Source organism: Manis javanica, chromosome 14 (assembly GCF_040802235.1).
Source record: "Manis javanica isolate MJ-LG chromosome 14, MJ_LKY, whole genome shotgun sequence".
Taxonomy (NCBI): Eukaryota; Metazoa; Chordata; class Mammalia; order Pholidota; family Manidae; genus Manis; species Manis javanica.
The window spans coordinates 81,860,538-81,886,618 of record NC_133169.1 but is presented as its reverse complement, the minus strand read 5'-3'; the positions used below and the strand labels follow the sequence as shown (position 1 = coordinate 81,886,618).

The following is a 26,081-nucleotide window of genomic DNA, read 5'->3' as shown; positions in this document are numbered from 1 at the left end:
AGGCTTGAGATGGATTAATGATTGTGCATTGAGCATTGACCCCCCTATACAGAATTTTATTTTTGTTAACAACCATTTGATCAATAAATATGAGAGATGCCCTCTCAAAAAAAAAAAAAACGTCATAGGGAATGAAAAGAAATTCCTGTGATTTAATCTGGGGGTGTCCATGTCAGTATCTAAGTTTTCATTATTCCAATTTACATTTCTGAATCTCCCAAAGAACAAAAACATGATAGATGTGGACTTTGGTTTTTGGGCTTCATCAAACCCTTCATCCTGGTTGGGAAACTCGGGGATCTGGATTCTCAGGTGCACTGAGAACCTGCCTCTGTGTGTCCCAAAGAGACCTCTAACCTGTGTGAGAATGGGTGTGGGGAAGGCTGATGCCAGTCCCTGAGCAACCCAGGGAAGGTCACCCAAGAAATCTCGGAACCGGACACCCTTCCTAGCTACCTGTCTCTCCCTAGCAGCTGCTGCAATGCAGCCACTGAGCCTGCCTGTCCCAGAGGGGACCTGCCCTACCTCCGCGACTGCTGCTCCCCGCACAGACTCACACATCTGCAGCCTCCACCCCAGCAGGGCCCCAGAATGTTTGCAGCTTCAAAATAGTCACAATGTGCTAAAAATGCAGTGACACCAGCCGTCTTTTGGGATATTTTTAGGGGTGATGGGATCTGAGAGTCATTAGTGCTAGAAATGCAGGTGTCATCTTCTTTTTTTTAAAAAAATGCCACATCTCCAGATGCTCCAGCCCACACCTCAGGCCACATCCTCAAACAGCCACACCCTGGTGTCTGCAGAGTGCTGGGGACACAGTAATCCTCCTGTGGGACACCCATGGTAGTTAGGTTCTAAGTCTTCACTATTCCAACTTGAACAGGTTTTCTAGACTGAAAAGTCAGGGCTCTTATCTCAGACACTTCTGCTGCCAGCTTGGGTACATGTCACATGAGGCCCACCCAAGGGAATGGTGATCTTTGGGGTCCTCTGCCCATGGAGGTCACACCTAGCAAGGCTGAGCCCCTGGCCAGTGTCTGAGGCCCAGGCTGGAAGGGACCTGAGCTCCATCAGCACCCACAGATGCCAGTGCTTCCTGGCTCCAGTGGAGGACCCAGCCCTTTTGTTTGCTCTGAAGTGCAGGAAAAAGGAAGGAGCTTGGGGGTAGTAGGGGAAAGGCCCCGCTACATGTGGTCAGAACTGCTTTCTCAGATGCCTTTTTCCTCTGGATCAGCACTGTCCTGTAAAAAACCTAATGTGAGCCACATAGGTAATTTAAAATTTCTAGTAGCCCCATTAATAAAGTGGAACAGGTTACATTAATATGAATAATACATTTTATTTAACCCAATCTATCTGAAATATTATAATTTTATATGTAATTAATACACAACACTGTTAAGGTGATCATTCATATTTCTTTTCTGTACAAAGCCTTTGAAATCTGCAATGTATTTTGTATTTACACATACATTTGGAGGAGCCACATTTAAAGTGCTCAGTAGTCACGTGCAGCTAGTGGCTACACACTGGACAGTGTAGGTTGAGAGCCTGTTGTAGGAGGGTGTCTGGGAGGACCAGCAGCAGGGAGGGGAACAACCTCTGGACCTGGATGAATGGATGATTGATCATTCAGAGTTGCCTTTTCCCGGGGGGTCCAGGGCAGCTGGGGATGATGGGGCCGGAGTCCTCAGGCCTTGGCCTACACTGTTCCTTCCCCAGATGGCCGTTGCTCAGAATGGGGGTGGCCAGGGAGCCAGGGGCTGGGACTCGCAGTGGTTCATCACACAGGCTGGAAAGAGGTGAGGAAACTTCCCGGGGGGGTGGGCCCTGTGAACAGCCAGCCTCCGTGTCCCCTCTTGCCTTCCCCATTGGTGCCCCAATACACTTCTCTGTGAGGCAGGGCGCAAGGCCATTCACTCTTCAGCAAGTAGTTCAAAGGACCGAGTGCATGTGAGGCCCTGCTTTAGGATCTGGAAATGAATAAATAGAGCAATAAAATAAAAAATAGGCGGAACTCCCTGCTTTCGCGGAGCTTAGTTTTTAGCTGGAGTGGGAATGCAGGAAGTTGGCAATAAACAAATAAATATTTGTCAGTGGTGATGAACATTGTCCTAGTCTGTTTGGGCTGCTGTAACAAATGCCACAGACCTAGTGGTTTAATAAAGGACAGAAATTTGTTTCTTGTAGTTCTGGAGGCTGGAAGTCCAAGATCAAGGCACCAGCTGATTCAGTGTCAGGCGAGGACCCGTTTTCTCACTGGTGGTTGGCCAGCTTCTCAGTCTAACCTCATGTGGCAGAACGGTCGAGGGAGCTCTCTGGGGCCTATTCAGGGGACGCCAGTCCCACTCATGAGGGCTCTGCCCTCATGACCTAATTACATCCCAAAGGCCCCAGCTCCCAATATCATTGCCTTGGGCATTAGGTTTGGTATTGAATATAAATTTGGGGGTCGGGGACAGACATTCAGTCCTTAGCAAATGTTAAGTAAAATAAAGTAGGACAAGAGACTGGGAGTGCTGGGAACAGATGTTCACATCTGTAACTGGAGGAATCTGAGAAGGTCTCTCTGCAATGTTAATAATGTGCAGAAACCTGAAGGAAGGGAGGGACCTCAGAGATGTGAGAATATTCCAGGCAGAGGGAGCAGCACATGCAAAGGTCCTGGGGTAAAAGTGCACCTGGTGTGTTTGAGGAGCAGCAGGGGAGAGAGTGGAGTTGGGTGAGTGCGGAGAAGAGTTGGAGGAGCTGAGGTTAGAGAGCAGAGCCTGACAGGCCTTTGTAAGGATGTTGGTTTTTACCCTGGGTCACATGAAAGGCCACTGCAGGGTTTTGAGCAGAGAAGTGACATAATATGATTTACATTTTACCTGACTGTTGGATGGGGAATTAGGTTCACTTCCTGTTACTGTTGTACACAGATTTGGTGGATTAAGCAACACAAGCGTATTGTGTCCCAGTTCTGTTGGTCAGAGGTAGGATGTGGTCTCACCGGGCTACAGTCAAGGTGCTGGCATGGCTGAGTGCCCGTCTGGAAGCCTGGGGAGGCTCAGTTTTCTCACATCGGCGTTGGTGGAATGGGGTCCATGCAGTGGTAGCCTGAGGTCCTGTTTTCCTGCTGACCCTCAGCTGGGGCCGCCCTTGGCTCCTCCAGGCCACTCGCCCATCCTGCAGGGAGCTGTCTCCATCTCAGGGCGAGCAACACTTGTTGAATCCCTCTCATGCTTACTCAGAGGTGACCTTCCATTGCCATGTCTTTCTCTGAGCACAGCTGGGAAGGTTCTTGATTTTAAAGACCGATGTGACTGGATTGGGCCCACCCAGATGGTCCAGCGTGAGCTCCCCATCCTTAACCTTAGTCACAGAAGTGAGGCAGCATATTCTCAGGTTGAGGGATTAGCACATGGGCATCTTTGGGGGTGGCATCAGTTTGCCTACCACAGGAACAGACAGATGGCGGCACATGGGGGACAAAGGGTGGTAGCCAGGAGACCAGGAGGAGGTCAACACAATATTCCAGGAGAGGGTGTGCCTTGGCCCAGAGTTGTGGGATGGTGGCAGGGCAAAGTGATCAGATTCTGCCTGTGATTTGCGGGCAGAATGGACAGAATCTGTGGCAGATTGGACGTGGTGCGCAAGAGAGGAAGGAAGGAGCAAATACGATATTTGGGCTGTTGGCCTAAGCATCTGGACAGGTGGTGATGTTATTTTATGGAATGGGGAAGCCTGGGAGGGAGCTTTGGTGTTTGGGTGGGATGGGACTCAGGATTTCTAAGGATTCCTGGTTTCTGTAAAATCCCGATCAATTCAGGGAGGCAGAGAGATGGGGAACATCATCAGGGAGTCAGTCAGCAAGCACCACGCAGTGTGCGCATGCTCACAGCAGTTCCCATTCATGAGGGCCTTCGTGTGCCAGGCAGTGTGGAAGGTGCGTGGCGACATCCGCTCAGCTTCCAGCAGCAGGTGGAAGCTGCTACCCGGTACTGCCTCACTGGCTCAGCCCCTGGGCGCTCTGGGTCTCACTGAGGAGACCAGAACCAGGTGCCGTAAACACCAACTTCCAGGGCCAGGCAGCAGCGGTGTGGTGGCCTCAGGAGGCCCAGGTGAGAGAAGACGAAGGTGCTTTCCAGACAGACCTGCCAGGAGAGTCCTGGTTCCCTGGGAAGGGCCCGCACCTCCTTCCCAAACCCTCAGCCAGTGGCTATGCTTTCCCATCGTTGATGGCTGTGGTACCCCAGGCACCTGTGTTTCCCACATTCCTGGTCCTTGTCTGTGATCCGTCATGCCTAATGTCCAGGGTTTCTCAGGTTGCTGTGCACGATTGCCTCCTTCCAGTGTCCACATTCTCCTGTATCTGACGTCTGCCTCCTCTCATGACTGGAATTTTCCCCCAAAGCAGCCAGACAGACCAGGGAAGCCAACATGCCAACCATCACCTGGCCTGTTGACCTCATTCTGGGTATATTTGTTGAAGGGGGATAATTTGGGGGCCAGTGTGGGTTTCTGCAGGATCTTCTTATCCCCAAAAGAAGGAGGGGTGTCTTGCATTAGGGAGCCAGGCTTCACGGTTTCTCTGTGTAGTGCACAAGGTGACATTAAGCTTTCTTGCAAAATGCTGGCGCCCAGGTAGCTTTCAGGGAGAGGCGGCCCCCAGGCAAGGGAAACTGTCTTACACAGAAGGGAGAATGAGGCAGGCTGTTGGGCAGAGTCCAACCGTGCCCTCTTCATAATAATCGGATCCTAGTTAACTGGTGTGGGATTCCTATTTCAGGTTTGGAGGTAAAATTAGAATTTTGTTGTGTAGCTTTTTTTTTCTTAGTCCAGCAAGGCTACTGGATGGGTTAGATGAGGACTTACTCATTCAATATTTGCAAAATGTTTATCTGTGTGCCACATGTGTGGCTCCTAGGCGCTGGTGTGCAGCAGCCAACAAGGCAGACGCACCCCCTGCTCTCAGGGAGCTGCCTTCTCAGGTGGTTGATGGGAAGAAGCTACCAAGAGGATCAACAAGCTCAGAGTGTGGTGCCATAGACGGTCCTAAGTGCCAGGGGAGGTAGGTAAGGCAGGAAGTGGGAGATGATACATGGGGGGCAGTGGAGGCCTCACTGGGGAGGGGACTTTGGAAGAAGGCTTGAAGCTTCAGGAAGAGAAGGAGGCAGCCTTGGAGCTATCTGGGGAGGAGCATCCTAGGTGGGCATCAGCAGATGCAAAGTCCTTGAGGACTTTGGTGGGCTCCAGGTATCATAACGAGGGCAGGGTGGCCGGGGGGCGGGACTGAGGGGAGGGTGGCAGGGGATGAGCTGGTGGGTCAGGTAGGGCAGTGTGGGTCCTGTTGGAGATGTGGGCCTCCACTCTGGTGGACTGGGGGGCCAGCAGAGGGTCTGAGCAGGGGGGTGACGTGACCTGATGTGCTCTTTAATAGGACAGCTTCGGTGTCTGTGTTGACACTGGGCTGCTGGAAGGCAGGGGTGGAAACGGGGGGCCAGCGGGAGGCTGGTGAAAAAGATGGGTGGCTGGAGCCCTGATAGAGTTGGGAGGATGTTAGGGTCACTTGGTTCAACGTCCTCTGTTCTAGAAAGGGACACTGAGGAGGCATGAAGGGACACCCTTGTCAAGAGTCCCCCACAGCTGGGCGCCTGGACAGCGCTGCGCAGGGCTGTTCCTCTATGGTTTGTCCCTGGCGTCAGTGGGCCCTCACTTTGAAGGGTTGGGATGTGTGGCTCGAAGGTCAGGTGTGCTCCGCCTTGCCCTTTGTCCTGTAGCCCTCAGCCTACCACAGCACCCTTCAACTCCAGCCAGCTTGCCCTTCTTCCTGTGTCAACCTCCGCTGTCTCTTCCCCTGCCAACGCTGCTGTGGGGGTAACCCGTTGCTGGCATCTGTGTGGGGGTGTCATTCAGTGCCCACAAGCTGCCTGGGCCCTCTTGTGCAGGACAAGGAGGGGCCTGATGATCTTCCGGCCCTTGGTTTTTGGCCCCTGGAGGTGAGGCGAGGAGACGTGACTGCCTGTGTTGGGGAACCACTGGGGTACAGGCTACATTAGGGGCCTTCTGTGAGCTGTGGGGGCCATCTCGGAGGAAGGCTGTGACGGTGACCTTCAGAGGCCTCCTTTTGTTGGGCTGTGTGGTGAGTAACGTCACTAAGATGAATGTGTGTTTTGGTAAAGGGTGTAAATATATGAATAGTGTCCTCTCCAGCCTCATATATCACCCTGTGTTTATTCAGTGCCGGGTGCATAGCTAGAAGGCATGCATTGCTATTTGGGGCTGTGAGTTTTGAAGTACTTTAAGGTGGTTTACTGAAAACTCTTGGCAAACAGATAAAATACAATTACTCTAATTCCTAAGGCATTGTGGACAGAATGTCCTGAAAACCTGCAGTGTAATAATTCACAGGGAGCCGTGGCAGGCAGCCTTTGAGGCATCAGAAGCTCTGCTTTTGTAAAGTCAGAGCTGGCCAAGAGCTGTCCCTTGGGGGACCCGTGTCCTGTGCTTTATTAACCTCCCTGTTTCTGGCTGACGAGCTGCAGAGGGAATCTAGCTGGCAGGACTGGCTCCTGGCCTCCTGAGCTCTTACAGGGTCACCGTGGTGGCCAAGAGGTGAGACCTTCCATTTTCTCTGGCTGCACCCCTCCCTGTCCATATGTGACCTTCAGCAGGAGGCTGTCACTTAATCACCTTGCATGATGGGGAACTGTCACTTTCTGTGAAGTATCCAGGACTCTCAGCCTCTTCCTGGGATACCTGGAAGAAGGATATTAGTGACAAGGGGTGTGAGCTTCCCAGAGGAGTCGAGGGTGATTCCTAAGCTGTGCACAGGGGCCTTGGGACAGTTCCTGATGCAGAGGTAGAATTGCCAGCACGTGAAGCTTGGGCAGGATCCCACAGGTGCTGTGGCCTGCTGTGCTTTCCCTCACTTTCCAGGGAGACAGAAAATGCTGTGGGAGCCTGCACACTCTAGGTGCCTTTGAGCAATTTGTCCCCTGTCCAGGTTGGGCTCACGTACTGTTCTCTGGGGCTCAGGCAGAGCCCAGATCCTCTTGGGGAGGAGATCTGGTGGATAGTGGGTGGCTTCACTTCTGGGCATCTTACATGGTCAGAGATGGACAATGGCCAGAAGGTCAAAACCTTGGGGACCCTGGAACCCTGGTTTCTTGGAAAGGGAACCTCACTGGAGCAGGGCTTCTCCCTGCCTCCCAGACCTGAAGCTGAGGACTGGCTCATTCCTCAGACTGGGCATCAGTGCGCTGTGCTTAAGACGCTGGGCAGGCCCTGAGCACTTGTGTGGGGTAAGCGGGGTCTCTAGGAGGTGGAGCATAGAGTGGGTAGAGGTGATAGGAAAGCAGAGTCATGGGGCAGCCTAGTCCCTTGCATCGCTCTGTGGCCAAGTTGTCAGAGCAGAGAAGACCCTGTATGAGAAGGGCCTCCCATGAGCATTGAACAGCGCATCAGAGAGATACGTTAATGGCCCAACTCCAGTCACTTAAATGAGCTGAAATGTTAGAGGGCCTGGGGAAGGAGCCGGGTGGCATGAGAGTTTAGAGGAGGTGATTTCTGGAACCTCCCTTCCGCCTGCATTGATCATTCACTGGGAAATTGAGCTCTCACTGATGTTGCAAAAATATAATAATAAACACATCTCAGAAGCACAACACCTGGGATTGACAAAGCATGTACCGCTAGGAGGTCTGAGAGCTGGTTAGGCCCAGAGAGAGCCTGATACCTGTGGCTACCTTGTTGGCATGCCCCATGTGCTGTTTTTGGGAGGCGGTCCCAGGGCCTCCAGCTAGTCTGGCTTTGATGTCTCTGAACTTAACTGTTTTTCTTTGTCTTCAAGGCTGTACATGAGGCTTCCAACAGCAAATGAGTATTATCCAGTCTGTTAGCTAGGCATCGGGCTCAGAGCCCAGGTAGGGCCCTGGTGGGTGTGGGGATTGGGAACACCCCAGATGGCCCAATGAGGCCTTAACTGGCACTGTCTTCTAGTCCCAGGTTTACAGAGGCCTGGGAAATGGATGGCTTTGGCTGAGATGTAATTGCTTGGGTGGAACAACGTGCTATCTCTCATAGGAGATACAGAAATTAGACCTGCTTAACTTGACTGAGCCCTTCTTTTGAACAGGCTCCTCTTGAAAGCAACCTCTTCACCACCAGTGAGACTGTATAAGTGGTGGTATTTACAGTAGTTGTTTGCTGGGGCTACTTACTGATCTAGCATTAGTCATGGTAATTAAGCTTTTAGAGATAATGAAATGTAAGCATGCCACTAGCACGCGCATTCCCTGAAACCCAGCACACTCGTGAGGAAGAATTGTTGTGGCAGGATGGCAGAGAATATGAACTGTCTGGACTCACACTCTCTGCAGATGGCAGTGCAGATGCGGTTCCTGTCGGGGCCCGCACCTGGCCAGCGGGACAGGGGAGCTGGGGCTTGCTGTGCGCTTCCTGCTGGGGATGTTGCCTTAACTGCTTCCTGCAGGTTTCCCTCTAGAGTTTTACAGATGTGAAAACAGAGCCTTGGCAAGTTAAAGAGCCTGTCCAGGCCACAAGGGGGCCAGAGGGGGAGCTAGGCCTCGAGCCTGGACAGCCTGACCCCGAGCTCTGGCTCTTCACCAGCTGCTCCCTGGTGGGACCCCAGGCTGCCCTGTCTGCCTGTGCCCCACTAGGGGCCTCAGCTAATCACTCCACATCTATCCTGACCACCTCCCTCCTCTGCAGCCCCTTGCCACCTGAAGGCTGAAAGAGCCAGTGATTATTATTTTTTAATTAACAAGTGTTAATTATTGAGTGCCTCTGCGTGCCAGGCAGCATGCCAGGCATTGCAGTTGCTCTCAGTCATGGAGCAGGCATCTCAGCAGTCAGCAAGTAACCACCAAGTAGACGTGCAGTTACCAGCTGTGAGAAGGGCCGTGAAGTAAAGTGAAGAGGGGATGGGAGATTTGGAGATGATGGTGACATACTAACGGCGGGCATTGATTACTATACTATGTGCTCCACATGGCTCAGAACATTGTGAGTGGATTATGTCCTTTTCTCCTCCTAACAAGTCTATGAAGCAGCTCAGTTTCGCAGGTGAGGGAATGGAGGCACAGAGAGGATCAGTAACTTGCCCACAGTCACAGAGCTAAGCAGCAGACAGGGGATTTCAATCAAGTAGTCTGACTCTCAAGTCCCTGCTGCTAACCACTAAGCTTGATTGCCTCTCAAAAAAGAGTGAATTTGGATTGCATAGGAGGTGGGGAAGACCTCTCAGAGAAAGCCATGTTGAAGGGGACTTGAGACGTGAACCGCCTTGGGTGTGGGGAAGCCCTGGCGACGAAAAGAGCTCGGTGCCTTTAGGGAGCCATCCGCAGCCACGGGCCGAGGCTGAGAGAGCCGGCCAGCAGGGTGTGGTTCAGCGACATGGGCTCCCTGGGGCTGGTGAGGTCTCCTTATTCTAAAAGCCATGGAAAGCCACGCCAGGGTTTTAAGCAGGGGAGTGTCAAGAACCAGTTTTTCTTTCCATAAATAATTCATCTGTATGGAAGGTCAGTTTGGTGAGTTGGCATTTGATATATAGGTAGAATATATTTGCAGCCGTTGTAAGTCAAGGGCAGATGGGGTGCAGAACAGGCAACTGTTGGCTGGGACAGAGTCCATTTGTAGACTTTGAAGAGGGAGGGGAGAGCCAGGACATACCACACTTAGGATGGTGTAGCCCTAGTGTGGCAGGTGAGTAGAGAAGCCAGCCAGCCCTAGGAGGATATGTGTGTGTGTGTGTGTGTGCACGTGCACGTGTACGCCTGCGTGCATGTGATGCCATCTGAGACAGGACAGTGGATGAATGCATTAGGCATCAGCAGGCACATTTGTATCCAAGAGAACTACAGCCTGACTGGCTTCTTTGAAAGATTATAGCCCCGAGGGAAGAAACACGCTGGTTAGCACTGACCTGTCATTTCCTAGTCCCTTAGAGGGGGATGACTCTATACGTAGCATAGAACGAAGGGTTCTGTTGTGTTAAAAAGGTTACAGTGCGTATTGTGGTGGCTGCCATGCGATTAAAGCAGGAGGAGAGGGGGACTGAGGAAGCATCCGGTTTTGCCCGAGGTTGGGCTCTTTGGTAGGGAGGTTTCTGTTGGTGCATTATTTTATTAAGCCCAGAGTCTTAGACGATGACTGAAGTAGGTGAAGAGCTGGAAATGTACAACATACTTATCATAAAAAACAGAAGTACGTCGGTAATCTAGCTGAAGAGGGGAGAGGAAGTGAACTGACCAGCTGTAAGATGGTGAAAGTCTTCAGACTGCTTCCTGGAGGAGGCAGGCCTTGAGCTGGACTCTGACTCTTAGGATAGTGATCTTTAAAGCCCTGAAAGCCCCAGGAGAGGCCTGGGCCTGGGAAATGTCCTTGTTGTGTTAGGTCCTCGTGGGGTCCCATGAGCTGCGGTTCAGATGACAGCACTCAAGACCAAGTCCAGACTTCTTCTTGTGCCTGCCGGCCTTGGGGTGGCAGTCCCCACCTGTGGGTCCTGGAGTTCCTCCATGAGTGTGGGGCCTGGGGCAGGGGCTGTGGAGTGGGCTGGAGGATTGGCGGTGGCGGTGTTTATGTGGTGCCCCACATAATGGGGCAACGTGGTCCAGCATCTCATCAAGAATGGGGTCAATGAAGAGCATAGAGGGCTCCAAAGACACCCCCAGCCAGAGGCACCGTGGGCTCTGCCACTGTTCCCAAGCTCTGCTCTGCGGCCATTGTTGGGCTGAAGGGTGCCCACCAACACCAGCCCTGTCTTCTGTTTCCATGTCCAAGGACATAGACTGACATGTTTTTCAATCCACCAGGGGCTGTTCTTGACCTAGCGCAACCTTGTTTTTTCTTGTCTGTCCAATCCCAGCTAGCCTAGGGCTTTTCCTGGGGGCTTCCCTGTCTATTCACCACGAGCTCCACAAGGGCAGGGATCCCTGGTTTCAGGCCCTAATGTTTTCCTAGCTTGTAGAACAGGTGTGAGTCTTTGTGGAATGAGTGACTGAAACTTTCCTATCCCTCCAATCTTAGGGCTCCTAGGAGATTTTATCTCAGTTGGCATTTATTGAGTTCATTCCTGTAGTAAGTTCAGTAGTGTCCTGCCCACCCCATATTCACATTAACCCAGAATAGTAGCATGTGACCCTATTTGGAAACGACGTCTTTGCAAATTCAAATAGCTAAGGATCTTAAGAAGAAATTATCCTACATTTGGGGTGAGCCCTAAATCCAAAGCCTGGTATCTTGTAGGAAGAGGAGGAGACACAGAGATACACAGGGAAGAGGTAGGCAGTGGGGGCCGATTGGAGTGATGCATCTAAAGGCAAGGAACCCCCAGGACCGCTGGCAACCCCAGCAGCTCTGAGAGGCTGCAGTGGAGGTCCCTTCAGAGCCTCCGGAAGGAGCCTGCCTGCCAACACCTTGATTTTGGATTTCTGGCCTCTGAACTGTGAGAGAACAAATTTCTGTAGTTTCAAGTTTCCCAGTGAGTGGTAGTTTGTTACAGCGGCCCTAGGACACTACACTGTCCCTATTGTCAGTATTCTGTAAGCTCTCACTCCCTCCAGACCAAGGCCTTTGGCCAGGTCAGGGAGCAAGTCCAGGTCACCTCTGTAAGTCCAGTGCCTCACCTGTCGGGTAACCCACCGTCCTGGTTTGTCTGAGACCACCGGGTCTCCCAGGATGTGGGATTTTTAAAGCCAAAATGGGGGCAGTCCTGGGAAAACTGGGATGACTGGTCCCCTTGCTAGCAAGGTGCTTGGCACAGCCTGGTGCCTGATAGGTGGTGGCAGTTGTGTGTTGAGTGTAGGAAGAGGACGTGGGCTATGCCAGGTGCACATGGCGTGTGCACAGCGTTAGATGAGTGTGGAGGCAGATGGGAGAGGACTGAAGAATTGGAGCCTTCCTCCGGGCAGTAGGGAGCCGCGTAGGTCTCTGAGGGCTGCGGGGGTTTCTCCTGGGGATGCCTCTGGGGGAATCTTTGCAGGCTCCCTCCAGGCCTGCTTGTAGGGTGTCTTCCACAGCCCTCCTGGAAGGTACCTCCCACCCCCAGGCTGCAGACAGCACCTGCTGGGCCAGGGAACTTCTTCCGAAACCAACCCGAGTGCAGAGAAAGCCTTGGTGCCCATAGTTAGTTTGCCTTCCCTCCATTTGAATATTCTGAATGGAGCTGATTGCCTAAATTGAAGGTATTATGCTATAATGATTGTTATAATTAAAACTATTATCATCTGAAAGAGACTAGAACATGGGAAACCACTGGAAAGACTTTTAAAGCTTTCAAAGCATGTTTTTGAACCAGATAAAAGCACCTTTGTGTGGAGTGTTTTAAAGAGAGGGAGTCTGTGAGTGGGTACCTGTGGGCTCTGAACTGCAGCTCCGGCTGCAGCTGGAATCAGGAGCCTGGTTCTCAGTGAGGTGCTGGGGGTGGCAGGGGTGCTGGGTCAGAAGGTGGCAGCTGGGTCAGAGGGCCGCAGCTGCCTCATTGGCCCAGACCTGAGAGCCGTCTTCTCGGGGAATTTTGGGCAGAGGATGAGTTCGCTTCCAGGGCACAGGCCGGGCTGGGACTGGAGAACTCTTCTGAATGTGAGGCCTGTTGAGACAGATGCATGGCTTTCCCCAGCTTTGGGAAGGACAGCCTAACTCTGGTGGGGGAGAGGGGGCTGCTCTGGGCCGGGGAGGCATGAGACCTCGGGACCTCCAGTAGGCTGTAGGAGGGGACAGTGGTCCCAGAGTGGCAGGTTCAGGGAGAGCGTGAGTCTGCAGGCCCAGCTGACAGCAGGTTCTGGGCTAGGCAGTCTGGGTCCTGCTCTGCTCAGGTGGACCCAGCCTGGTGGGTTAAGATCTGGGAATGCAGCCTAAGACGACCTGGGGGGGCCTGCAGAGCAGGCAGCAGCTCTCCTAAGTCAGGTCATCTCACACCCGCCTCTTCTTCCCCACCCCTGCATTGTACAAGTGAGGAAACTGAGGCTCAGAGAGGGAAGGGGTCGGCCACAGTCACCCAGCTGGTGAGTGGTAGGGCCAGGCTCGGGACCCCACCTCCAGGGCACTGTGTCCCCCACCGCGGCGCCTCTGGCTTCTGATGGTGGTGTCCATGTGGATCAGCTCTTTCTTGGGTTCGTACTGTGTGTACTTATGCTTGACGTGTATGGGTAATTCATTATATTTTTGTTTCATGTTGGTTGTACTTAAAAAAAATTATACAATTAATACATGAAGCCATTACTTAAGAAATCCAACATTATGGATGATAATAGCTAATGCAGCACTGATCTTAGATGTGTGTGTTTGTATGAATGTCTATAGTACATTTAATCCTCATACAACCCTATGAAGTAAGTGTTGTTATCCCTATTTTGTAGAAGAGGAAATGGAGGCACTTGCTGGAGGCTACACAGCGGGACTTAGAAGCAGGCAGGCAGGATCCTGGCCTCCTGGACAGAGTGCAAGTCCCCTTGAGAATACCGCCTCCCCTCCCAAGCAAAGACCACCGTTCCTGTTTGGTGTGTCTGCTTTCAGACTTCCTCATGAATTTTCAAATATGTAAAGGTTTTTTTTTGTGTGTGCATTTTTGAACATAAATAGTATTGTTGTCGGGCAGCTGCATCTGAGGAGGTCTCTCCCTGCACACTAGGTGAAACTTCAACCTGGACAGGAAGGGTTCTTGACTGATTGAGAAAGAATTCTCCAACAGGTCAGAGGACTGGAGACAAGGGAGGAATCCATTAACACAGAGTAGCAGCGAATGGCAGCAGCCATGCAGGAAGTAGAGAGCAGGGAAGACCAGAGGGAGGAAAGGGAAGCTCCTTGGACTCCTGCTCAGCCTAAGGCAGATCCCTCACCACTTGCTGAAGCCAGGGTGACCTGCTGTACAGTGTCTGCTTGAATCTGCACGGCATGGGAACTAAGTCCCTACCACCCCAGGATTTGGGGGAGCCACAGAGCACTGGGTGGAGTGAGATTATGTTCTGAGGGCTTCCCAAAGGCAAAGGCAGGAGATTTTGGACAAGCCACTGAAGAGCATGACTGTATAGCTGTAGTCCTGCCTGGGTCACTCAGGCGACGGGGACTTGCAAGCCCAAATCAGAAAGCTCAGTAGTACCTCCCCTCGCCTCCCCTCAGAAACAAAAATATACTGGCCTGAAATAAAGCAGGGAGGGAGAAAAGGACTGTGGTACGACTAGAAAGCTCAATGACATGGCAAAGTGACAGAGACATTTTACCACCAGAGGTGGAGGTTCTTATCTTTATCATGGAAAAGAGTTCAGAGACAAGTGCAATTGGCTTATGCAACAAGAAAGGTTATTTGATAAAAAACAGTACGCACCCAGGTGGGAGTTCGGGCAACCTCAGAGAGGAGGCATGCTTAAGGGTTTAGGGTTTGGGACTTTATAGGGCTTTGGGGGTAGGGGTCAGCATAAGGCATGATGTCTACAGGTGATTCATAATTCCTTTGAAGTTTTATTTTAAGAATAGGGTTATTTAGGTGAATGTGTTGATACGGATCTCAGCATTCTTTATCCACATAGGTTCATTTACACTTTGTTGGTCTATCTCCTGTCCTGGTTACAAAGTTAATTGATTAAGGGTCTGGAAGAAGAGGAAGAACAGCATGTAGATTAAGTTAAAAAATAGGATGGGCCTTTTTTGCAGGCTAGGTAGGTTGTACAATGGCATGAGTTTTGTCCCATTTCCCTGTTCTATCTCTGTATCATTTGGTATTTATTGTTTGCAAACTGCTTACTTCATTGAATATTTTCATGCCAACACCTTACCCTTTTAAAATGTTGCAGTATATTCCCTAGTTTATTTATTACCAAACTTATGCTACTGCCATAGACTGAATGTGTCCTCCCAAAACCCTTATGTTGAAATCTAATCCCCAAGGTGCTGGTATTTGGAGATGGGCCTTTGGGAGGTGATTAGGTCATGAGGGTGGAGCTCCCACGAATGAGATTAGTGCCTTTATGAGAGAGAGCCTAGAAATCACTCTTGCCCCTTCCACCATATAGGACACAGCAAATCATTTATGAATCAGGCAGTGGGCCCTCACTAGGCACCAAATCTGCCAGCACCTTGATCTTGGACTACTAGCCTCTAGAAATGTCTGCTGTTTATAAGCCACACAGTCTATGGTAATTCTGTTTTAGCACCCCAAGAAGACTAAGACAATTAGTGATCATGAAGATGTAAATTTAAAAACAAGAAGATGCAGCTTTTTCACCTGACAGTTTGGCAAAAATGGAAAAGGGATGAAAGAACTCTTGCCCACTGCTGGTGGGCCTTTGGGGAGGACAGTTTGGCAGTACCCATTAAAATTTAATCGACCCCATTGGTCCTGGCCGCCCAGCTTCTTGATCTCTAGCCTAGAGAAATGTGTGCAACCCTGAGCAGGAGGGCGGGCCCAGTGGTATTTGCAGAGCACTGTTGTGCAACATTGAAACAACCTGTTGTCTTCCCTGGTTTTGTGTCCCAGCTGGATTGTAAACCCTGGAGGTCAGGTGCCGGGGTCTCAGCTGGCTGACCGTTTCCTGGGCGTAGACAAAGAACTTGCCCATATGCCAGGAGGTCAGAAGACACTTTCTGGTTTTTTTTGTTGTTGTTGTTTGCATTTTAAAAATCCAGATTCTCTGTACGTAAGTCCAGAACCCAGATAGAATGAGTGGGCTTATACTGACAGATGGCAGTGCCCTGCCGTCTTCTCTGCTCCCAGTCCCAGGAATCAGCTGCTTTCCATGTGTGAACTTGTTTTTCTGGTATTTTCTCCATATTTCTTTACTAGTTGATTTAACTGCTATTTCTTGATTTTTGTTTCATGGTAGGTATGACCTATTGACTTTCTTTCATGGAAGGGAAGGGATTTTTCGTTTTATTACCTGCACGGCCTCCTCTCCTGCCCCATGCCACCAGCTTCCTCTTCCCCTATTCTTCTGAGAATGCTAAAGCTTCATATTGGGCTAATTCAATCTTTATATTGTATAACTGTTATCCACAGAGAACTGCTTGTATAACTATGATTATAGTTTCTTGTACAACTTTTAGTTTTCCCAGAAGTTAGCAACTGCCTCTCCTTTATTTTGTTCTATATGTGCAAATTATTTCCCAGACTCTGTGACAGACATGAAATCTCTGAATATTTCAAACTTATCCTGCAATTGACTTATTTTTCCTGTTTTTCAGACAGCTCTTAATGACTTGCAGCCTGTGGCCTGAACGTCCTGTCCAGACTGTAAGCAACACCTGCTGAGAGCTTTCCAGCACCTTCTTCTAGGACATGCCCTGTACCCTGGATCCCAAATCATCCTCTTAGATTCTTCCTTCTTTTGGGAGAACACTTTCTCCAGTAACTTCCTGAGAAAGAGTGACTAAGAGGTAAGTGTTTGGAGATCCTTGTTTCTCTTTATTCTTACCTCACATTTGATTGATAGTGTGGCTGACTCCAGATTGGAAATAATTTTCTCTCAGGATTTTGAAGGCATTGTTCTATTGTCTTTAGCTTTCCTTGTTACTGAGACATCAGATCCCTAACAGGTTCTGAGGTTTGTGTGTGATCTGCTTATTTATTTTGGAAGTTTTTAGGATTTTTTCCACTTCTTTGTGGAAATGGAATATGATGCTATTCCTCGGAATCATTTTAAAAATAAAAAAAAAAGTTAAAGTTCAATTCATGGTGAATATACTTGGAATATCTTTTAAGATCTTGGAATATATTCCTCTTAGTTCTGGAGCAGTTCTTGTATTTTTTTATAATTGTATTTCTGTTTTCTTTATTTTCTTTTTCTGTAACTTCTATTAGCTGAATGATGGACCTCTTAGATTAATCCTTGTATTTTCTTATCTTATTTTCTTTTTAAGATCTATTTTTTTCTTTTTTAATTGAAGTATAGTTGATAGGCAATATTATATTGGTTTCAAGCACATAACATAGTGGTTCAACAGTTATTCACGTTATTAAATCCTCACCCCAACTAGTGCAGTAACTGTCTGTCAACATAGGAAGATGTTACAGAACCATTGGCTATGTTCTCCATGCTGCACTTCCATCCTCGTGACCAACTTACGATTGAGACTTTTTGTGCCGTTTTATCCCCTTCACTGTCCCTCCCCACCCACGCCCAGCCCTCGCCCATGCTAACCATCAGTCACTTTTCATGTCTGTAAGTCTCCTGCTGTTTTATTCATTTTGTTTTGTTTATAGATTTCACAAATAAGTGAAGTCATGTGGTATTTGTCTTTCTCCACCTAGCTTATTTCACTTGGCATAATACCCTCTAGATCCATCCATGTTGTCACAAATGACAGGATTTCTTCCCTTTTTAATGGTTGATTAATATTCCATTGTGTATACGTACCACTTCTTATTTATCCATTCATCTACTGATGGATGTTTTGTTGCTTCTATATCTTGGCTATTGTAAATAATGAGGCGATTAACATAGGGGTGCGCATATCTTTTCGAATCAGGGATTTTGTTTTCTTTGGGTAAATTCCTAGAAGTGGAATTACTGGATCAAATGTTATTTCTATTTTTAGTTTTTTGATTGATCTCCATACTGCTTTCCATAGTGGCTGCACCACTTTACATTCCCACTGACAGTGTAGGGGGGCTCCCATTTCTCCACATCCTTGCCAACACTTGTCATTTCTTGTCATTTGGATGGTGGTCATTCTGACTAGTGTGAGGTATATCTCATTGTGGTTTTGGTTTGCATTTCCCTTATGATTGGCAACGTGGAGCATCTTTTCATGTGCCTGTTTGTTGTTTGTATGTCTTCTTTGGAAAAATGTTCAGGTCCTCTGCCCATTTTTTCATTGGGTTATTTATTTTTTGGTGTTGAGGCATATGAGTTCTTTATATATTTTGGATGCTAACCTCTTATCAGATAAATTGTTTGCAAATATATTCTCCCATACTGTAGTTTACCTTTTTGTTCTGTTGATGGTGTCTTTTGCTGTACAGAAGCTTTTTAGTTTAATGTAGTCCCACTTGTTCATCTTTGATTTTCCCTTGCCCAGGAGGATGTGTCCAGAAAAAAATTGCTCATGGTTATGTTCGAGAGATTGTTGCCTATGTTTTCTTCTAAGAGTTTTATGTTTTATGGTTTCATGTCTTACATTTAGGTCTTTAATCCATTTTGAGTTTTGTGTATGGGTTTAGACAGTAATCCAGTTTCATTCTCTTGCATGTAGCTGTCCAGTTTTCCAACACCTTTTGTTGATATTGAAAGGACTGTCTTTTCCCCATTGTATAGTCATGGTTCCTTTGTTATATATTAATTGACCATATATCTATGGTTTTATTTCTGGGCTCTCTATTCTGTTCCATTGATCTATGGGTCTGTTCTTGTGCCAGTACCATACTGTTTTGATTACTGTAGCTTTGTAGTATTGCATGAATTCAGGGAGCGTAATACCGCCAACTTTGTTCTTCTTTCTCAGGATTACTTTGGTTGTTTAGGGTCTTTTGTGGTTCCGTATGAATTTTAGGATTATTTGCTCTAGTTAAATTAAAATCTCTTTTTAATGGAGATATCTTCTACTTCATACTCCAAATATTCTATTTATTAAAAAAATACTGCTGTCATATTTTTAATTTCAAAGAGATTTTTTCTTGTTTTCTGACGGTTTGTTTTTATAGCCCCCTTGTCCTTATTGCATGAAATACAGTATCTTCTAATTTTTCTGAATGTATTAAAATACATACATTATGTATATTTTTTCCTCTGCTCCTGCAATCTCTCTTTCCTTTGGAATTCTTTTATGTCCTGTTTGCCATAATCTTTCAGTTAGAGACTTTTCTCCAGTGCCTGGTTTTATTTCCACATGTATGTGAGTGAGGCACCAGACATGCCTGGGAACCTCCCTGTGGGTGAGGCTTGCTGACCAGCAGGCTTCAGTATAGGGTGGTTGGGCTGAGGGGACACTTGGCTATTTCCATATGGGTTTCCCCAGTGTTAGTATCTCTAGGTCTTTTCTCTAGGGGTGGTCAGTTTCTCATAGAGAAATCCTCCCATTATGTGCCTGGAGGAGGGGTATAGGTCTGACTGAGAATTTCCCAGATGCTGAAAGGGAGAAGGTAGCATAAACCTTTACTGTTCAGTATATGGACTTACCTTTATTCCCTTTGTTTTTAATAAGGCCTCTCAGCTTTAATGTGGCCATTCTCATCTGTGTTTGCCCTCCTTGAGTTCAGAACCTCTTTGACCCGAACTCTCCAGAGAGTTGACCTCTCAACCTTTTTCATGGTGAGGGTAGGGTGCTCATCTTGCAAGGAGGTCAGGGTAGGATTCCTAGTTTTCATGTGGATTTTCCACAAGTCTTCCTGCTTTTAGCCACACCTATGCCTCTGAGGCATTTGCAGCGTCCTCATTTTCTGGGCCTTTCAGGGCCCTGAATGGGCTTGCTCACCCAAGTGCAGGCTTCAGTTTCAAGCTTCTTTGATCTGCTAGTCAGGTGTCTCTTGCCCGTCTCTCTGCTTTTCAGCTTCCAGGCTGGTGTTGAGATACTTGTCTTCCGTCATCTCTTCTTTTCTTTGTCCTTGTGGTTTCTGTCACTGTTAGACCTTCATTGCTATTGTCATATTTCTGCTGGGAGGAGCAGAGGTAAGTATGTATGTTCAGCCTTCTTTGTTTACCCTGAACTCCTACATTTACTCTTTGCAGTGGAAGCATGACCAAAGACACAGCTCATCAGCTTGTTATGTGTCCTCTCGAGAATGGCCTTTACCTGTGCCCTGTTTCCTTGCTGGGATGCTGTTGTATGTAAGAAACAGAAAGCCCAACTCAAGTGGCCGAAGTGTGAAGGGAATTATCTCACTTAACGAGAAGCTCTGATGTACGGCAGCTCCAGATTTGGTTAATTCAGCAGCTCAAAAATGTCACTGAGAGCACAAGTTGTTTACATTTTTCCACCCACTGTAGTGCTTTCATGGTCACAAAATGGCTATGTGGTTCACCCAGCCTTCCTGTCCTTATACACAAAAAGTGTCCACAGGCAGGAAAGACAGCACCCTTTCATTGTTTTACTCTCTTTAGAAATGTGTAATTATGTCTTAGACTGTTCGGGCTGCTGTAACAAAGTACCATTGACTGGGTGGCTTAGAAACAGCAAACATTTATTTCTCACAGGTCTGGAGGCTGGGAAGTCCAGAATCTTGGCACCAGCAGATTCCATGTTTGGAGAGGGCTCTCTTGTTCATAGATGGCTGTCTTTCTGCTGTTTCTTAACGTGGCTGAAGAGGAAGGGGTCTCCCTGGCTCCTCTCTCATGAGCGCTCTGCCCTCGTGGCCTAATCACCGCCAAAAGGCCCCATCTCAAAATGCCATCACTTGAGGGGTTATTATTTCAACATATGAATTTTGGAGGACACGAACAATCAGACCATAGCCAACTGTTTGAGTAGGTGTTACATATACAAGTTTGCAAATCTAAAACACTTAAAAGGCGTGCAATGAAAGTCTCCCTATTACTCCAATACTATCTCCTCACTAATAGCACTTTCCTTGTTTATTCTTCCAGAATCTCTTTATGAAATAAGGCATATTACAAGCAAATACGAACATGCAGTTTTATCTACTCCACTTTCATTTTCCCCAAATGTTCGCATACTCTAAGAATTTTTTAGCACTGCTTTTTTTTCACCTAAAAAATATTTTGGTCCACAAAGTGCATCCTTAATAATGTTTTGTAGCTGTATCATATTGCTTTATGTGCATGTAACCTGTATGGATGCCTGGACCACACCAGGTTCTGTTAGAAAGAGAGACGGAGTTGATGCAGTTAGGGACTCATCCCCCAGTGTTAGGACTGCATTCCTGGTCCGTCCACCTGCTTTAGAGGGGTTGGTGTCAGACTTGTGCCTTCAAGGTCAGGTACAGCTGCTTTGGGACTATCCATTCTCATATGCTCAATGCTGCTTGGCTCCCTGGGGTAGGAGGATGGTCTGTGGTTGTGGAAGCAGTCTGACGTATGTTTCCTGATCTCTTACCTGGCAACAGCCAAGATCTAAGATATTGGTTACACAAACCAGGCCAGAGAAAGTTTAGGCTTTAGAGCTGGTAGCCCTGGGTTCAATTGCCCTCTATGCTGTGTACTAGCTGTATACCCACTTAGCCTCAGACAAGCCTTAGTTTTCTCAGTAGCAAAACTGGACCAGGAACCTCAGTGGCTATCAGGAGGCTGAGTGGTATGTGTGTCGTGTGCGCAGCCCAGGGACTGGCCCTGAGTGTACTCAGCAGAGGACTGGCCTGACTCAAGTCCCCTGTCTCCCAGAAGGCAGGGAGGAATATTCCACCAGCTCTGCCCTGGATCATGAGCTCCTGGGGTATGGCAGCAGAGGGAGCTCATTTGTCCCTGTGTTCCCAGGCCCAGTACACAGCCAGAGGCTCAAGAAAGGTGCTCAGTCTGTACTTGTTGAATGAATGAGAGAGCAGCAATAAATTAGAGCAAAGCCGCCGCTACATATTCTAGCAGTGTTTGGCTTTCCTGGCCATACTGAGGCAGAATTTCCCTTGATACCCATCTGTATCGAATCATTTACACATGCCGTGCCTCCTGATGACGTGCACTGTTTATCTACAGCATCAGCTCTGTATTGATTTATCAATGCCCATTTTGCAAGAGGATCAATAGCTTAATTGCATCTCCACTGACTTGGGAATACAACCTGTTTGCCATATGCAGCACAGCCCTGAGCTGGGTGCCTAGTGAAGCCTTCGCTCATTGTGAGTTTTCCTGCACCTGGTGAGGCTTTAGCGGCCAGTGCCTGACACCTGAGTGACAGCCATCCTCACTGTCCTGTAGAGGTCAGGACCCCGAGAGACCTGCTGGCCATGCTGGGCATGTGTGAAGGTGTCCTGGTGGATGAAGGAGAGTCACCTGCTGGGAAGGACAGTTTCAGGGTCGGGGGGCTGCAGCTGGGGTGGGCTTGTCTCCTGTGACCTTTCCTGGGGCGGGCGTCAGCCCATCTAGCTCTGCCTCCCTGGTCATGCCTCTTGTAGACTGAACATCTCAGAGCAAGGCTGTGTTCTAGCTTTTCTGTGTCCCCAGGGCCTGGCACACACATAGTAGGGGCTCACTGGAGGCTGGTTGAATGCCTCACGATAAAAAGCGCCATTTTCTGGGCTTCTTTGTGATGTTTTCTGGGTGGTCTGGGAGCTGATGAGTGAAGTGAGGCTCGGGCAGTAGGGGGCGCTCTGTCTAAGTCTGCAATCCCCATCTGGGAGGAAAGCCATCCACCTAAGCCTCAGAATCTGCCCAAATTAAAAACTAAATGGCAAAAAATGATTAAGCATTTCTTACTTTTAAAACTTTGAAATGATATGAAAAGCCTTATTTTATAAATATTAGGGGATTACAATCAATCAACTAACGTAATATCCACTTATTAAGAACCTACTAAGTGCCAGGTATGGTATTAGCATGTTAATTCTGATGGAGGTACTCCTCTTCATGTAATGTATCCCCCTGTCTAATCTATCTATATTACTTACCTTTAAGAGGAATACGTTGATGAATTGCTCTATTAAAAGAGAATAAAGATATTTAAACTCTTTAATGGGAGAGGAATCACAAAGGAGTTTTTAAGACTAACTTAGAATTTTGTAGAATGTTCAGCACATTATGCTAATTTTTTCAGAGGCTGAACAGCTTTGAGGGGAAAAAAAATCAACCTTCTCCCATCCTGTTGTGGAAGCCGGGTAATCTATGTCTCATCAATGCTAACAAATGTACCCCCTAATAGCAGTTTGTGTTTGTAACAGTGAGAAATGCTTCCCTGGAAAATATTATTAGCACTTATATTATCTTAAAGATTATACTCTTGCTCAACAGAGGGTCCCAGTAAAAATATAATAGCAGATTGCAGCCTATGGGCTCTCTATTTTTATGTTGGAGACTTCATTATTTTGCAAAGTTGAAAGAAATTCTTCGAAAACACAGGCACCACACACGTATACATCTGCCAGAGCCCAAGCTGGCAAAGAGCCTGGGGCTGGGCTGCAGCCTGCTGGGCCCCAGGTATCCTCTCTTCCAGGTCCAGGAAGCTGGGGGACCTGGCAGAGTGTCTGTGGGTGGAAGTGGTGGCGCCCTCCACAGGACAGGCAGAGTGAGGGGCGGCACTAAGTAAGCCCCTGGCCTGGTTCTGCTCAACCATCAGCTTCCCTGTTAGACTGGTGGCTCCATGAGGAGCGGGAGCTGGTATCTGGTTTCTGCTGTCAATACCTCAGTACCCAGCACAGTGCCTGACATGCCGAAGGGCCCCAGCAATCCTGGATAACCCAGGTGGTTAAACTTCAGGAGAAGTGGGCTAAACAGGGCCACCCAGGAAGCCCTTCTCTGTGTGCCCGGGCCACCTTTTGAGGCCATGGGCAGAAGGAGACAAGGCTCAGCTATCTGGTGATGCAGTGGCAGGCGCTAAGGCCCAGAGGTAGAAATATGCAATGTTGGGGTGCCCAGAATGTCAGGAGTGTGGGGTGCAAGAAGGGAGTGCGTTGCCTTTGGGGCCAGATTACGAGGGCCTGCGATGTCAGAGTGAGGGGGGCACTTGCTGTTCCTTTGCTTTTCTGCTAAGGGAGCGATGCAGGGTGTGCCCAGATGGGGTGAAGTGTAGGTGAGGGCAGGACTTCAGAGACCTGTGAGTGAGGCTATGGTTATCCCCTGCTGGCTGGCCGAGAGAGTTCAAGAACTCCTTGGGGGACAGCCCCCAAAGCTTGAAGCCAGGAGGAGGGCTGGCCTCTTGCCTTACAGACAATGGAAGGGACCCCAAACCTTATTCTGGGAGGAGGAGCAATACATGGGGTCTAATCAGTCTCCTGGCGGGGCCAGGGGCTGCTCATGGGCCCATCTTGCCCCCTCAGTCAGGGATGGAGCCTGGGGTCCAGCCTCTGGGCCTGTGCAGCCTCCACTACCTCTTACTCATGCTGCATCTGGGTGAGTCTCTTCACTCAGTTCCCATATACCCTCCAGAGCCTGCCACAGACATTCTGGACTCCCACAGTTCCAGGGCTGGGCAGCATTAGGTGTGGAGAGAGGGCCCGGCCTGGCCCAGCCTGTGTGCAGTGTGAACTGTTTCTTTGAGGGGCAGAGGTCAGAGGGCAATGATTGGACTCTGCTCTTGCTTTCAGATGTGACCTGAGTGCCCTGCATCTCCTTAATACCAATGTAGGTAATTTCCCTCCTGGAGCTGAATCAGAAAAGTACCCAGGATGGTATGTCTGTTTGGGGAGAGAATAAAGAAAAACAGGCACCTTTTACCATGCAAGGGAACGTGTAAGGAGCTCCAGTGAGCAAGGGAGCTTGCAAAGAGGAGGGAGTAATGCTCAGTGATCAGCTCTGAGGAGCGAGAGCAAACGGAGAACAATTTTTGCCTGGGTGACAGTGTCCATGCCCTCCACATGTGTGCGGAGAGGGCGCAGCGCCCACCTGTGTGAGGCAGGGGAGAGCGCTAGGGGTTGAAATGCTTTTATAGATTTTCAGGCAGTCTTTCTGCATAAGCATCACCTTCATCCCCACTTGCAGAGGTACCTGAGGCCTCCGATCCCAGAGCCTGTGCGTGCAGGGCCGAGGAGGTGCAAGTCCGTGGCTTTCAGCCTTCCCTGCTGCCAGCTTAGGCTTGGTTCTGTCTGGTCTGCTAGGTCAGTACTAGTTGTCCATCTGATTTCCAGCTTCTCAGATTTTGATGCTCTTTGTCTACTGTTCCTGTCTTCATGGGTGTTATTCCTCTATTGTCACTCTGCTGAAATCTGTCAGCAGATTCCGGTTGCTTTTTGCATGATGACCGCTCTCTGACCTCGTTGTCCTGGGCCTGCAGCGCCATGGCTGTGCACCCAGCCTCCTGCCATGCTCTGGGCTTCTGCACACACCCTGCTCGGCTTCTGTGGCGCTGGCCTCCCCCCTTCTCCTCCTCACTCCTCACAGATGTCGCTCTTCAGAAGGACCTTCCCGTTCCTCTTTTCATCATACCTATGCTTCCTTAGCACAAGTAACAATTGGCCTTTACAGAGAAGGTGCCACACGTTGTCCACTTGTCCCTCAGATGTCCTCTTCATGTCCTGCCCCTCTCTGTGCAGGAAGCCCACCTGCATGGGCCTCAGCGGCCTCTGGCTTCCTGTCACGTTCATTCACTGGGGCACAGGCAGGAGACGGGAGGGTGGAAGGAAAGGGAGATTGGCGTTAGATTCTTCTGGCTCCTCCCTGAGGGGTCTCGGTGACTTGGGTGTGTCCCTTTGCTGCGGGCCTCAGCCCCTGTTGGTGGCCGTCTCCATGCAGGCACCCGTCCAGTGTTCCAGGAACTTCCTTCTCCCTTTGGCCCTTCAGGCCTAGAGGTGGTTATTGCCCGTACCTTCATAAGAAGGGGGCGTCCTCGGGGGACCCGTTGGACTGTGCCTAGTCTCCTGCTAGCTCTCCGACATGTTTTCTTGTTAAGTCGCTTGCTTACTATTCATCTCCCTCCCAGACCGTAAGCTTTGTGGGAACTAGCACTGTGTGCTTTACTGCTGAATCCCCAGGGCTGCCTTAGGGTCCCGCACATACTGGTTGCTCAGTAAATGTCCTTTAAATGGAAGAGCTCACCCACACATGTGTGTACAGATGCATACGTGTACTTATGCATACATGCAGACACCCGCCACCCCACCCCAAAGGGCTCTGCGGACTTCAGCAGTTTGGACACTTCAGTCTGGCCCTTCTCAACCCCATTCCATTTATTTGAGATCCAGTTTGTTGCTAGTGTTCCTGCTGTGTGCCCCCACTGGGACAGCCTAACCTCTCCGGGCTTCAGTGTCCCTGCACAGAGATAGCACTAATTTCTCTGTGACCACCTTCCTTGGTGATCCATGAGCTTATGTGCCAGCTTCTCCTGGTCTGCCAGTGACACCTGGGGGTCAAAATGCAGAATGCTTGGCCTGCGCCCAGTCAGCTGTGGCAGGCAGCAAGAAGGTCTCCTGAGCCCAGAGGGACTTGTCCAGGAGGGTGGTGGGACTTCTGTGAGGGTGTCATTGCATCAATTGCCTTCTCACTAAGCGTTTACTCATGGCTGCAATTGAGCCCTGATTGTCTGTAGGATTTATTGTCCAGAAGGGGATC

General features: G+C 49.1%; 1 long non-coding RNA gene across 6 annotated transcripts in view; it reads left to right on the top strand.

Annotated features, from left to right (window-relative positions):
* LOC140846127 (uncharacterized) overlaps positions 1 to 26,081 on the top strand; it is a 149,967-nt gene that overhangs the window by 27,051 nt on the left and 96,835 nt on the right. For all 6 annotated transcript variants that reach the window (XR_012125034.1, XR_012125035.1, XR_012125036.1 and 3 more), the window contains exon 2: positions 16,180 to 16,371. This is a non-coding gene — a long non-coding RNA (uncharacterized lncRNA). The remainder of the gene's footprint in view (positions 1 to 16,179; positions 16,372 to 26,081) is intronic.